The sequence below is a fragment of the Euprymna scolopes genome, chromosome 14, assembly GCF_053919585.1.
Source record: "Euprymna scolopes isolate OS-2025 chromosome 14, ASM5391958v1, whole genome shotgun sequence".
NCBI classification, from domain to species: Eukaryota; Metazoa; Mollusca; class Cephalopoda; order Sepiida; family Sepiolidae; genus Euprymna; species Euprymna scolopes.
The window spans coordinates 160,430,451-160,444,486 of NC_136495.1; the positions used below are offsets into that span (position 1 = coordinate 160,430,451).

At 32.4% G+C, this 14,036-nt stretch overlaps 1 long non-coding RNA gene across 1 annotated transcript in view; it reads right to left on the minus strand.

Moving 5' to 3' along the window:
• Positions 1–314: 314 nt before the first annotated feature.
• The window catches only part of LOC145293322 (uncharacterized), a 32,017-nt gene continuing 18,295 nt past the window's right edge, over positions 315–14,036 (minus strand). Inside the window, exon 2 of the long non-coding RNA XR_013869716.1 lies at positions 315–6,421. This is a non-coding gene — a long non-coding RNA (uncharacterized LOC145293322). The remainder of the gene's footprint in view (positions 6,422–14,036) is intronic.

Below are 14,036 nucleotides of genomic sequence, written 5' to 3' on the forward strand. Positions count from 1 at the left end.
ATCAAATGTACAAAACTTTTCTAATAGATTTCAAAAGTTATTTAATCTTTTCATAGTGTAATTAGAACTAAGTCTCCAGTGGCAATGATCAACTTATTAATAATTCTGCAACTCTTTTTTTAGACATAGAATAGTAAAATGTTAATCTGATTTAAATACAAGTATTTTTTAAAATCTCACCAGTCATGTTTTTAAACAAAAACATTCAACTGCAAAATTTGCTATTATTCGTTTATATGAATACTTGGTAAACTAACATAAACATGATTAGCAATAATTATCAATTTTATATGAATAGAAGAACAAACTTTCTATGTGGATAAAATTTTATTACAAATCGATAAAGACTGTTCAACTAAAAATAGATATACAAAACGTTGGAAACATTTAATGAGACTGGCAATGGTAAACTTAGTGATATTTAAATGATTATATATTCCAATCGTTATATACTGACAATGATATACATAGTCATATTCAATTGATTATATATATTCCAATCGTTAAAGACATTGCATAGTGCAGGGTAGAACGATAAAAATAACACTCCAGCTTTATTTTAAAACTTTTATTGAAAAAAATCAATTCAGGTAATTTGATTATGTAGAAGAGTTGATATCTATTTAATGTAGCTGTCTTCAACCTCAATTACTGCCTCGATACAGGTCCAGAACTGAGAGCATACCTTTTCATAAGCGCCGATAGAAGCTCGGTGAATACTTGGAAGATGGCAGCAATCAGGCTGGTTTTGCGTTGTGGGAGGTCATGTTGGTGATGTTCTCGACGTATGACCAACCAAAGTAGTCTAGTGGGTTCAGGTCGAGGGAGAAGGAGGCAGTGATAGAAGGGTACAAAGTTGTAGCACTCCTGAAGCCAAGTGTTATATTGGTTTTGTAGGTTAACTTTGTTGTTACTGTGACATTTTCATACTTCGCTAGTGAGTGTTTTCATATTTGTTAATGTTTTGGAGACTGGCGGGAAACAAGCTCAGCATCGTGCAGACATATGGGTGTTTCGCTTTCATTACTTACTTTACCTCACTATTTATCGTTGTATATGTACATTGTTCATATGTCACTGTCTTTACAATATGTCTCAGGAGCGTTATGTTCTTTTGTATTGCAGGCTGTACCTTGGGTTTAAGTTGAGTAAAGCTTGGTCTGCACAACCAAGTTTCCTTACCCTACAACACCAAGCCTGGATCGATTTGGACTTGTGAGCCAGCCATGAGTTCAGTTGCTACATTCAGGATTTGCCAGCAACCACCTGATTGTACTAGGGGATCAATACACGCTTCATAACATCCAGGTACACTTTGTTGACTTTTAAGCCGAAACCACACTAAAGACAATAACAATGACCAGAAACATTGTTTTCATCACTATAGGCATGTCCTGTTATTCGTGGAAATCCAGCGATGTATTTTGAGGGTGCTGGCAATGGTCCTGTTGTCATAACTTGTATAGTAGAGAGCATGAGTTGTACAGTGCCATATCTCTGGTCTCACTCGTTGAACATAGTGTCACTTTCAGACATGATAGAAAGGTTCTCTTGCTCTTGGGATTTGTAAACAAAAAACGGTTTTCATCAAACGAAAATGGAATAGTGCCTTCTTTTCTAAGGTGATGACTTTATTGTTACATCTTTTATAAATGTGGATGAGGTCAATGAGAACTTCAATATATGTGTGATATTTGTCAAGAGAAAATGTAAATTATGTTGCATCTTTATGCTTTAACATTGTATCCAATTATGATAAAATATTTAAGTTTTAAAATGTGTACAATATATCTGTTCATGGTTTAATTACTTACGATAATTAATGTCACTTTAATAATTGTAGAAAATGTTTGATAAAAAATGTTTTTGTTTTACAAAAAATACTCTAACACTCACGTTACTCTTACATTAATATCAACACTCTCAGTCCTAAACAAATTTTTATTAAGTTACTTATCTCAATATTAAATAAAGTTACTTCATTGATTGACTGTATTTATTTGATGCCCCTTTTCTGAGTTAATCAGAAGTTCATGAATAAATAAAAAAATATAAAAATTAAAGATAAGTTGCTGTTTTTGAAAAAGTAGTTTTCAAGTAATCTCATGACGGCATACATATTTTCATTATTTTAGTTTAGTTAGTTCGACTATATAAAAGGTCTCTCTATCTGGGCATACACTCAAACAAAGGGAATATGTTGTTTATTAAAAAAGGAAATGGGGTGTCTTTTTTATTACATTTTCACCCAAACAAGGCACTGTGCTACTTTGATGTAAGAGGCTACTATCAGGGTCATGCCACAGAGATACTATGTAGAGAGTTGAGTAGCAAGATGTCTATTTACATACTTGAACTGCTGTATGTCAGTAGAGTTTGGAAAATAGGAACCTGGAAGGGAATTTTCCAAAGTCTAGCAGTTCTATTAGAGTAGAAGGCTTTCTTACATCTAGGGATCTCTACTAATAGCAGATGCGCCATCCCAAATGGAAAAACAATACTCCATAAATGGGCGAATGGTGGCCTTGTAGAGGTACAGGATACTTTCAGGTATAAGTAACTTTATAGCATGGTCGAGAGTCCACCTTCTTCGCAGAAGCCTTGGCAATGCTCTCCATGTATCTGTTCTAACTCATGTTCCCAGGGAACGTTAAGCTGACGAGTTTGAATGATGTAGTTTCAGATAAGTTACTTTTTTCACAGATTGTTATTGTTAAATTGATGTTTAATAACATAGTGTTTGCCACATTTTCATATAAACATGTTTTTTTGATTAGCTGATGGTTAATTTAAGGAATCATAGTATCACGAATGTGATATATAATGTTATGCATTTTGGTAATTAATCCAAGCAATGCTTAGATTTCTTTGTTTTTTTCTATGATCCTCAATAATAGTTGTGCTAATGAGCAGCTGGTGCTAAATGCAACTAGTGTTTGATGTCTAAACACTTCCTAATGCATTTTGCTTATCTAACCTTCAGATGAAAATTGTTCATAGCTGCTAGGCCAGGGAAGAACATATGCATGCTAGTGAGATAGTAAATTTATGTGCTGCACTCGTTTTGGCTTAAGAGTTAATTTATTGCCATAGATGCTGGAAGACATACTCATATGCGAATTGTTCTTTCTTTTCATGATGTTGACATCATGCATTGTTGGTGTTAAATTGGTGATTTTTTTAATAACAGTGTTTTCAAATTTTTATATAAATAGGTTTTTGTAGTAGAGCCAACTGAGACATACTATCATGATAATTCAAAGCATCATAGTAGACTCAAGTAGGGCACATTATCATATGCAATGTTAAAATTTCTTATATCTTTTTGTTCTCGTCATTCTACCAGTTTTTAAATGCTGTACTTCTATTTAATTCCATTTTAATTTGAATATTTCACATCTGAACTGGCATAATTTGTAGTAATCCATGACAAAATTGTGATTTTTTCAAGTAATGTTAACAGTATTTGCTCTATGATTAAGTTAAAATGTGTAACACTACTCTAAATGAGAAAAAACTACTATTTCAACGTATTACATTAGTTGGATATATTCTTCATAACAATCTGATTGTGCTCGACCATAAGAAGTTGAAAATTCTACTCTAAATGTACCCTAACAATTTTGAATTTCAAAAACGAGTAGTCAAAATGATTTTAATTAGAGAAAATAGTAAAGAGTAAACGCAAGAGCAGCTCATTGACTGTTTTGTTTTGATTCTGTTGACGATCTTGTAAGTTGTAAGCACTAAAACATTTAATTTATTCAATATTATTAAGTATCAAATTTATTGGCTCATATCATAAACACTTGAGCATTTATTTAGTAGCAGGAAATAAGCTTTCAATTTGGCAATTCCTTTTCGGATACTTATAATAGGAATTGTTTTCTTTAATGTAAAAGTCCCAACGTTTTGGTAATTACTCAAAGCAATGCTTAGATTTTTCTGTTGCTTTCTACAAACCTTCAATAATGATCTTGTTAATCAACAATTGTTTTTCCTCATCCCCGCAACTTCCTTCTGCATTTGTTCTTTAGAAGTACTCTCCAGATGAGAATTGTTCATAGATGTTGTATACTAGCCAGTGAAAGGCACATATTGTAGTATAATTGATGTGCATACATACGTGTCACGTTGTATTGCATCTATGTAACTATATTCATGCAAATGTGTCTCTCGATATATGTATAATGTTCTCTTTACTATTTTGTTAGTATGATCGACCAACATTGTCTCTAGTAAGTCCACCTGCTTTCACAAATTACAGAGTCAAAATCTCCTTCAACGTTAAACCTTGTCTCTTACCAATCGCAGTGTTATCTTGCTTCACTTCAGAAATCTGAGTCACAATATGCGACAATATGTCATAGTGAGACAGTAGATTCATCTGTATTGTTTTAGAGCGTGGTGTCTCACTCATTGTGGCTATAAAATTGTATCATATTTTATTCATCTGTGGCTTTCTTATCAATCACCAGTCTGCTGAAACAACCTGTATTTGCTATGGAGTGAGATTTGTTTCTTCAGACTGAAAATCGTTACATAGATTATGCTGGCATTTTGCAATTCTAGAAGTGATCTATTGATCAGGTATTTTCTTGGCTGTGGCATATCAGGTTTGTTTTCATAACTTAGAGTTATATGCGAGATCCACTAAGACTCCTGATTATTGTTGCTTAGTGTGCATTCTCATTGGTAATCAATCAAACGCAAGATGAGGTTCTTCCTGCAGCCTGCTAATTCTTTTAAAGCTACATTTTAGGCAATGATTGTTCATAGATATTGTATGTAACCAGGTGAGTGAAGAGCTTTTATATTTGTATTTGTTAGGCCACAGTGTCTGACTGTAATATAAATGAGGGTTGTTTTCTTTTTATTCACCATGCTTCTGTGGCTTCCTTACAAATCAAGATATTGATAAAACAACAACTGTATCTAGTTGGTCTCATTATTCGTCTCTATTTTCTTATCATTGTCTTTAAACTGAGATGAAGAATCCTAGCTTGAAGTTCTCATAGAAATAAATGCGAATTCTCAGAAAAAGACTATAAATATATTTGGCAAGAACATGTCTTTAACTAATTGTTATTTCATATGCATCATTAGTCTTGATGTATGGAAACAAAAATATTGAAATATTGCGCAAAAATATGGATTTTTCCTTTTTTATTATTTTCCTTTGGTTAGTTTTAAGAGATAAAGTGGTTTTGTCCTGGAGCTAACTCTTGATTTCCTTACGATTTGAATTTATACACGAAAACTCTTCCAAGTGTGTATTCGCATATGTCTTACTATATCGGATTTTGTAGACCAAGAATATCTACACACTTCATAAGAATGTAGCTTTTCATCGAGTGTGAGTTTTCATATGTGTCACTAATGTTGATTTTTGAGAACAAGAAAATTTACACACTTCACAAGAGTGTGGCCTTTCCCCAGTGTGGGTTCTCATATGTGTAACTAACGTTGATGTCTGAGAACAAGAATATCCACACACTTCACAAAAATATGGCTTTTCCCCAGTGTGAGTTCTCATATGTCTCACTAATGATGATTTTGTTGAACAAGAATATCCACACACTTCACAAGAATGTGGCTTTTCCCCAGTGTGAATTTTCATATGTGTCATTAACGTTGATTTTTGAGAAAAAGAATATCTACACACTTTACAAGAATATGGCCTTTCCCCACTGTGAATTCTCATATGTATCAGTAAATTTGATTTTTGAGAACAAGAATATCCACACACTTCACACGAATGTGGCTTTTCCCCAGTGTGAGTTCTCACATGTGTTACTAACGTTAACTTTTTAGAACAGGAGTATTTACACACTTCACAAGTATATAGCTTTTCTCCATTGTGAGTTCTCATATGTGAAACTAAATTTGATTTTGTAGAACAAGAATATCCACATACTTCACACGGATGTGGCATTTTCCTTTTTTATTTTACTTCAATAAGTTTTAAGAGATTAAGGGGCTCCCTCCTGGAGCTAACACTTGATTCTGTTATATCCGAGGGCTCTTTTATAAATAGATACTGTTCCCTTTATGGTTGGTATTTGTATTTCCTTACAGCTTGATCTTCCAGGGGTTGCTTACTCATATGGCTGATTAAATGTGATTTTCTAGAAAAGGAATATCCACACTTTACAAGAATGTAGCTTTTCCCCAGTGTAAGTTCTAATTCTCACAAACTTTGATTTTTGAGAAAAAAATATCCACACACTTTACAAAAATGTGGTTTTCCATAGTGTGAGTTCTCATGTCTCACTACCGATGATGTTTTAGACACCAATATCCACACACTTCACAAAATGTTTTTTCCAGTCTCCAAATAAGGTGATGAATGTCTATAGGATAATATGTCAAGAAAACAATGCTCCATTAAAATTCAATAATAATGTTCAATCAGGAACATCTGCAAAAAATAATGAAAGTCAATATTTTAAGTACTTGAATCACCCATATTAATAGTTTATTGTTGTCAGTATTATTAGATTTAACTCACAACCTCTAGATTAATTTAATTCAAAACATCATAGGAGACACGTTAAAATATGACAAAATATTTTTTAAATTTACACAGAACCAGTTGATACATTTTTTAATAGTATGTAACTTAGTTGCAATTTTATATACATAAATATATATAATATATAAATATAAATAAATATATGTCTCTCATTGTAACATTAATATACATATATATATATATATATATATATATATATATATATATATATATATATATTAGTGTTGGGATGATTAATCAGAATTGGAATCTGGAAGTAGAAAAATTGGAACTTTTTGGGGTATTGGAATCGGTATCGGAAAAATTATAGTCTAATTTCCAATTCCAAACCAATTCTTTTAAATTTTTAAATAAAAAATGAAACAAGCACAAATTGTTTTTCTTATTAGAAGTTGTTCCTTTACAACATAAGACTGAGAAGACTCACAGAATGAGTTATAAATCACATTTACAGATTTAACATTGATTAGCAGCGTTTAATTTATTTTATTTATTGGTCATTTTTAACTTGCCTATTGCCTTTGTAATCATTTCGCATCCATTTGCTAAAATGTCTATGTGCCCTCATTTGAGGGAGTTCATATAATTATTAACAAGTTTTAAATGCTCTGGGCAGAGAGAGGGTTCAATTTCATTTGCGCCAGCTGTACATTGGGGTGTTTGCTATCAGCTTATTCTGAAATAATTAAAGTTTTATGGCATCTTTTTGGACACAAGGAAATCCTCAGTCTCTCCAAACCTAATTTGTTTTTATTAGTTTTTATTGTAAGCAAAGTAAATATTTTAGAGTTCACTTACTTATTCAATATCACAGATTTTAAAAAGCTTTTCACACCTATTTGATAAATGGCCATATGGTGTCTATTAGAGACTTCGTACTTTAATATCAAAGATTTAACATGCTTGAAATTTTTATCTTGTTTTAGTTTTGCCTGATCACCACATTCTTTGAAATATTTCATGTTTCCTTATATTTTGTTTGGTTTTGGCACAAATAAAAATATAGATGAAAATCTCACAAGTTTATCTAAACTTTGAAAGAGCAAACATTGAGAAGTTTGTTAACTTAAAAAAACTTTCATTTACATTTAAAATACCCTAAATATATGAGATTCGTTTTTAGTCGATTATGTATGAGCACACTGAAACGTTACTTTAGAATTTAGAATGGGGGTTCAGTTGTGCATATAAATATAATATAAACTGATCCTATTTTGGTACATTATAACTTTTTAAGCAGTTAAGTAATTTTTACTACTATTTCTAAGGTCGATCAGCAAAATCATAAAATCACATGTAATTGTTATATTTTTCATATTGCCACCTGTATTAGGGTTAGTAGTAGAAAAGGAGCCTGGGTTTTACGACTTTTAACAATACTATAAACTAATATGATAGCGTGTGTGTTATTTTTTTATTTTAATTTTTTTTTTACACAGTGATCACCACTTATCAAGGCCCGGAAGCCACTCAGGGATAAGGGTTATTGCAAGTACATTATGTTAGTGTGGAGATTTGATGAAGTGTTTACTTAAGGAGGCGGTTCATTAGGAATTTGTTAACATTGGACTTGAAGACATCCAAGTTGTAGTCCGGAGGGAAGCAGGCAGACGGAACAGAGTTCCACAGGTGTGCAGTTCTAAGAAAGAAGCTTTGTTCGTGGAATCCGCGTTTTGATTTAGGCACAGATATAGAGTGGGGGAAATTTTTCACAGTGGATTCAGCTAGACGGGTGTTTTTCGTGAAAGATTGGCGAGGGGGGGGGACCAGAGATTGGAGTTCAGACGAGCACCTGCCATGGAAATAACGATAAAACAAGGATAGGCTCGCAACGTCTCTTCTGTGGGAGAGAGGTTGCAGGGTAGAGAAAAGGGCATCCCCCACTAAGCCACGAAGTCTATTTTGTACTCTGTCAAGGCAGGATAGGCTGTTTTTAGCAGCTCCTGCCCAGATATGGCAGCAGTATTCCATCCTTGGACGTACTTGGCTTTTATATAGATAGAGAATTGCATCAGTAGTGAGATATCTTCTGGAGCGGTAGAAGGATCCCACCATCTTTCCGGCGACCTTGGCAACAGACTTGATGTACGTGTTCCATTTCAGATCAGGAGTAAAGGTCAAACCCAGAAGCTTGTCAAAACACGGGGCCTCACCCAGACGAGAGCCATCCATCACAATTGATGCCAGATGGGGATCAGAGCGTATTTATTTAGTGTGTCACAATTACATCCGAGCAACTATTGTTTAATTACGGATTCCCATTTCTTATAATAAATAATTTTCCGAAGAATTCTTCATAAGTTTTGGTTTTGGTTTCGATTATAGCTGATGGCACTTAAGTCATTTATTTTCTTATAAATAATTTTACCGAGAATTCTTCATAAGTTTTAGTTTCAATTTCGATTATAGCTGATGGAACTCCAGTGATCCATTTTTTTTAATAAATAATTTTATCAAGAATTCTTCATAAATTTTGGTTTTGGTTTCGAATATGGCTGAAAGAACTCAAGCTGATGCCCTAAAGTCATGTGGATATATTTTTTATTCTTGAAATCGCAACTTTATAATATATAAAATCAACAGAACATTAACTTTATGATAATATATACAAAATCTGCAAGAATAAATCATATTTAAGCAGACTTAATGACTTGGCTATGCCGTGCATACTTGCTAGCTTAGATAATACTTTTGCAGTTTTAACAAGAGTTACAATAATACCAGAGCATCTCTATTTACACCATGAATACCAACATCAATATGTTACATATGAATGAGTCCGCTGTGGAATTTCCACAGATCCTGCTAGTTATTATTTGCATCTCGTTTGTTTTGTTTTTTACAGCAAAGCAAATCAACTTAATAATCCACCAAATTTATATAATTAAAATAAAATTTAAACATTCATAAAAGAAAAGCACATAATAGTTAACGAAGCACAACCCCCCTCCATGTTAAAAATGGTTTTCTAAGTAGTAACATTATTATTTAAAAAGTCATTCATAACAATGAGAGGAGGTGTTAATATTTTGTTCTTACATCGTTTTCTCATTTTATCTACCAATCGCCAACTATTTTCAACTGTTTATGAAAACTTTGAAGTAGCATGTTGTATACTAACGATGAACATATACAATTTGGCTTTGTTTAAAATCAAAGTAAACCTTTTGTTGTCTTTCAATTTACAATACATTACAAGGAAAACATTTGAGAAAAAATATACCCGGAAATTACCCAGGAATTTATATAATAATTTGAAAATTTACGAAAAAAAAAAAAAAACAACAACAAAAAATAAGTCTCTAATTAAAAATTTATAAATATTTAAAGAATCAGAATCGGAAAAAATTTTGGCATCGTCCCACCACTAATATATACATATATATATATATATATATGTTACAATGAGAGTAAATTACAAAAGGTCCATCAAAATCTTTATTTGGTTTGCCTTCTTCAAGCACATAGGAATAATTCATAGATGAATATGCAAAGTTTTCAAAAAATATCGACATTTTGTTAATGTGTTTGTTTAGTACTCAAAACTTTAATTTGGTTTGAAATTCTGCAGTGAAATTCTATAATTTTTTATTTAGACTTTTCTATATTTTTATATATTTGTGAATTGGTAAATCCTTTTAATTAATCAAAGGTGTGTTTGCGGAAATAGGTATGTTCACCTATAATTCATCTGAATATTAAAATTATTTTTAACTACAGACTTAACTTACAAGGCTGTAAATGGTTCACTTGTCTTTAAATATTGGTACAAGCAATTTTTTTTAGTTTACTAATCAAGTACATTAGCAAATAATTTGAGAACATTTACTAAGTTCTTAAAAATGTGAGTTTTCGTCACCCTACAAAAATCAATTTTAACTGCGAGTATTCCAGATGTCTTCAAAGCGCACATTAAAATATGCATTCAGTATTATTTCCATATATGGGCTGGTACTAATATCATAATTATATTTAGACAATGTTCAAAAAGAGTCTCAAATCTAATAGATCCCACTCCTACGGCCAAGCTCTAATCTCTGTCTCTGCATGATCATTTTGAATCCCTATACCCGTTTTACAATTAATTTAATGGAATGTGTTGCGATAAATAAAGAGTAATTGTAACCCTTCGACGTACATACTTCTGAAAAATCCCAATGCTAGTTTAAATGTTAGATGTACAGACATCGAACTACTTGTTACTTAGTAATAATCTCATATACTAGTCTCTTACATCAAGGTGGTATTGTTTCGTATTTGTGATGAAAAAGTGTAAAAAACATCTTGAATGTTTTATCTTTACATATCTATTCATCACTAATTCATATAAACGTAAAAATATTTTTAATCATGGGCATTTAACTTAGTGTGTTCAATGTTTTATCTTTAAATATTAGTAAGAATAAATATTTAAATAACTATAAACAGATAATACATATTTAATCCAACCATACTATTATATAATATCCTAGTATTTTTTATCCCTAATAGTAGCCATTTATGCCCGACGTGACTTGCGATTTGTTTGGGATGGGAAAACAGTGAAAAATATCCGTTTACCCATAATTAATCTGAACATAAACATTTTTTTGTAAACAGATGTTGAAATTATCAGTGCGTTGAATGTTTTATCTTTAAATATAAGTAAAACTAAATATTTAAATTACTATAAACAGCTAATAAACATTGAATCTCACATTCTTGTTTACTTTTATTTAAAACTTTTATGAAAATACAACTAATTCATGTAGATTGATGCTGGCATTTTCCTTGCTTTTGGCAACAATACTTTCCCTTTAATTCGCATCTATTTCTCAATTTATCAATCCTATTATTCCAAACATGGTCTTTTATGAGAAATATCTATTTCCCTCTAGTTCAGTTTAACATTGAATTATTTGTAACCCTTTGTTTACCTTATTGGCGTTTTAATGATTTATCTTCAAATATCGATAAGACTACAAATGTTTTAATTGCTATAAACAAATGAAAAATACTTAAGCATATTTCTTTGAGTTTTTCGTCTTAATTTCTACTTTTATCCACGATTTACTTTTTTAATTTGATTTTTCTTACTTTTATGTTATGTACATTTAAGGATAAGCATATCCCATAATCCATTGAGCTTCCGTTTGAGAATATAATCAAACATTTTATGACAATACAACACATTCATATTTATTCAAACTATTATTTTAAACATGTAAGATAAGCATTGTATTTGATAAAGCTGTGAATTGAAAAATGTTTAATGATTTCTTTTCTATTATTTAAAAATAGATTTTTGCATATATTTCTAAATGGATTGTAACAATGTAATCCCTTTAATCAAAAGATCATATCATGCCTTTTTACAATCCGATTCAATTGAATTGAGTAATTAAAGGGTCATTTAGCTTGTTTATATGAAAGTTGCTATAGACAAGGTATGAAGCCATGTGATATGACAAGTAGTAAAATGAACAAAAGATAAACATAAGGAAAGCAGATAACTTAATCTGGAAAGTACAATGATTATAAGTGAGAAAAAACACAGTAGGAATACATTTCCATAAGTCACAAGTTTTGAAAAAGAATGTACAAGAATATGTGATATATTATAACTAGTGTAACGAGGTACTTGAACAGCGAATTGATGAAGAGCACTAGATTAACAGGTTGTGGTGGATGCATTTAGGTTTGGCAAACCAACTACTCATTATGACCGAAGATAGCAGATAACTTAATCTGGAAAACATCAAGCTGATAGCTAAGAAAAACAAAATAGAAATAGGCTTTCACAAGCCTAAGGCTTGGGGAAAGAAGATACTCTATTATATGAGGTATTGTAATGAGATACCTGAACAGCGAATTGATAAAGAGAACTAGGTAAACAAGTCATAATGGATGCACCCATAGTGAATACCATTTAGGTTTTGAAGACAAACTACTTTTGTCGAAACACAAACTAATTGGTTTACACCTCTCTCAACAAGTATATAGATATTTGATCTCAAAATAAAAAAAATAAATAGCGATTAAAACGAGTGGATTCCATGATTCAATTTTTCTAGTAACTCACATTCTGATAGCAGACTAGGGTTCAGATGATTATGGTTCAGACAATTAAATACCTAATGTTTATAAAGCATGTGGATGGGCGTTGAATTGAGACTTATTATCTGTTGCTAACAATATTGCATGTCAATTCTTAAGTGCAGGGTAGGGTGGCATAACGTCATAATATTATTGGTTGAATACGAGTTATTTAGTATAATGGATTACTGACTTAATGTGTAAAGAGTGTGTAGCAACTCACCTGCTAAATCGACTGGCCCTTACAATGGGAGAAGATATAGTGATGGATGAAGATTATAATTAGCATATCACAGAGTTATTCTGTCTGACCTATCAACTCTAATCTAACAGGAACAGTTTTAAACACTCAATATTTTGTGTCCCATCAACACTTGTTTATGTATTGTATCAAGAGTATTTCTCCTTTACAAAATAATAATAATACAGTACGTATTGTGCATTGAATCTGCCAGGCTTACCTAACAGTTAGGAGCTGCCACTATCCATTTTGTGTGTGATTTATAATGTGTAGGCTTTGAAGGTAGTAAGTCATTCAATTATAAGTGGAATAGAAGTTCAGGGTAGATATCAATGCTTTGAACAGATGTGTTGCTAGTGGTGTTATTGTAACATTGCAAGCAGACTTCAGCAACATCATCATTATTTAACAAGAACTGACGACCCATACTTTTTTTTAATTTTTTTTTTTTATTCAATTTTCACCCCAAACAAGGCACAGTGCCACTTTGAAGCAGGGGGCTACTGTTAGGGAATTAATTAGCGGGGTCATTATGAAGGGAGAAGAGTAGAAAGATGTTTGTTAACATTACACTTGAACTTCTGCATATCATTGCAGTTGGGAAAGCAGAATCCCGGAAGGGAGTTCCAAAGACCCGCAGTTCTGGGGAAGAAACTATTGGAGTAAAAGGCTTTCTTGCACCTAGGGATCTCCACTGTAAAGGGATGAGACTTAGTAGCTTGTCGGGTTTGTCGGGGGTAGTTACGTCGGGGAGGTACAAGTGTTTGCAATTCGTCAGAGCATTCACCATTAAAGTATTTGTAGAACAGGCAGAGGGATGCAACATCTCGTCGATGGGACAGAGGTTGAAGCCCAGATGACAGTTCAGGACCTATCAGGTTTGCGACTCTTTTTTGAACCCTGTCCAGGAGCGAGAGACAAGCAGCAGATGCACCAGCCCAGATGTGACAACAGTACTCCATACATGGGCGAATGGTTGCCTTATAGAGGTATAGGATACTGGCAGGCGTAAGTAGTTTTCTAGCACGGTAGAGGGAGCCAACCTTCCTTGCAGCAGCCTTGGCAATGCTCTCAATGTATCTATTCCAGTTCATATTCCCTGTAAACGTTAGGCCGAGGAGTTTAAAAGAAGTACTTTCAGGCAATGTGTTCTTGGCCATTGCTATTGGTGGTAGAGAAGGTTTC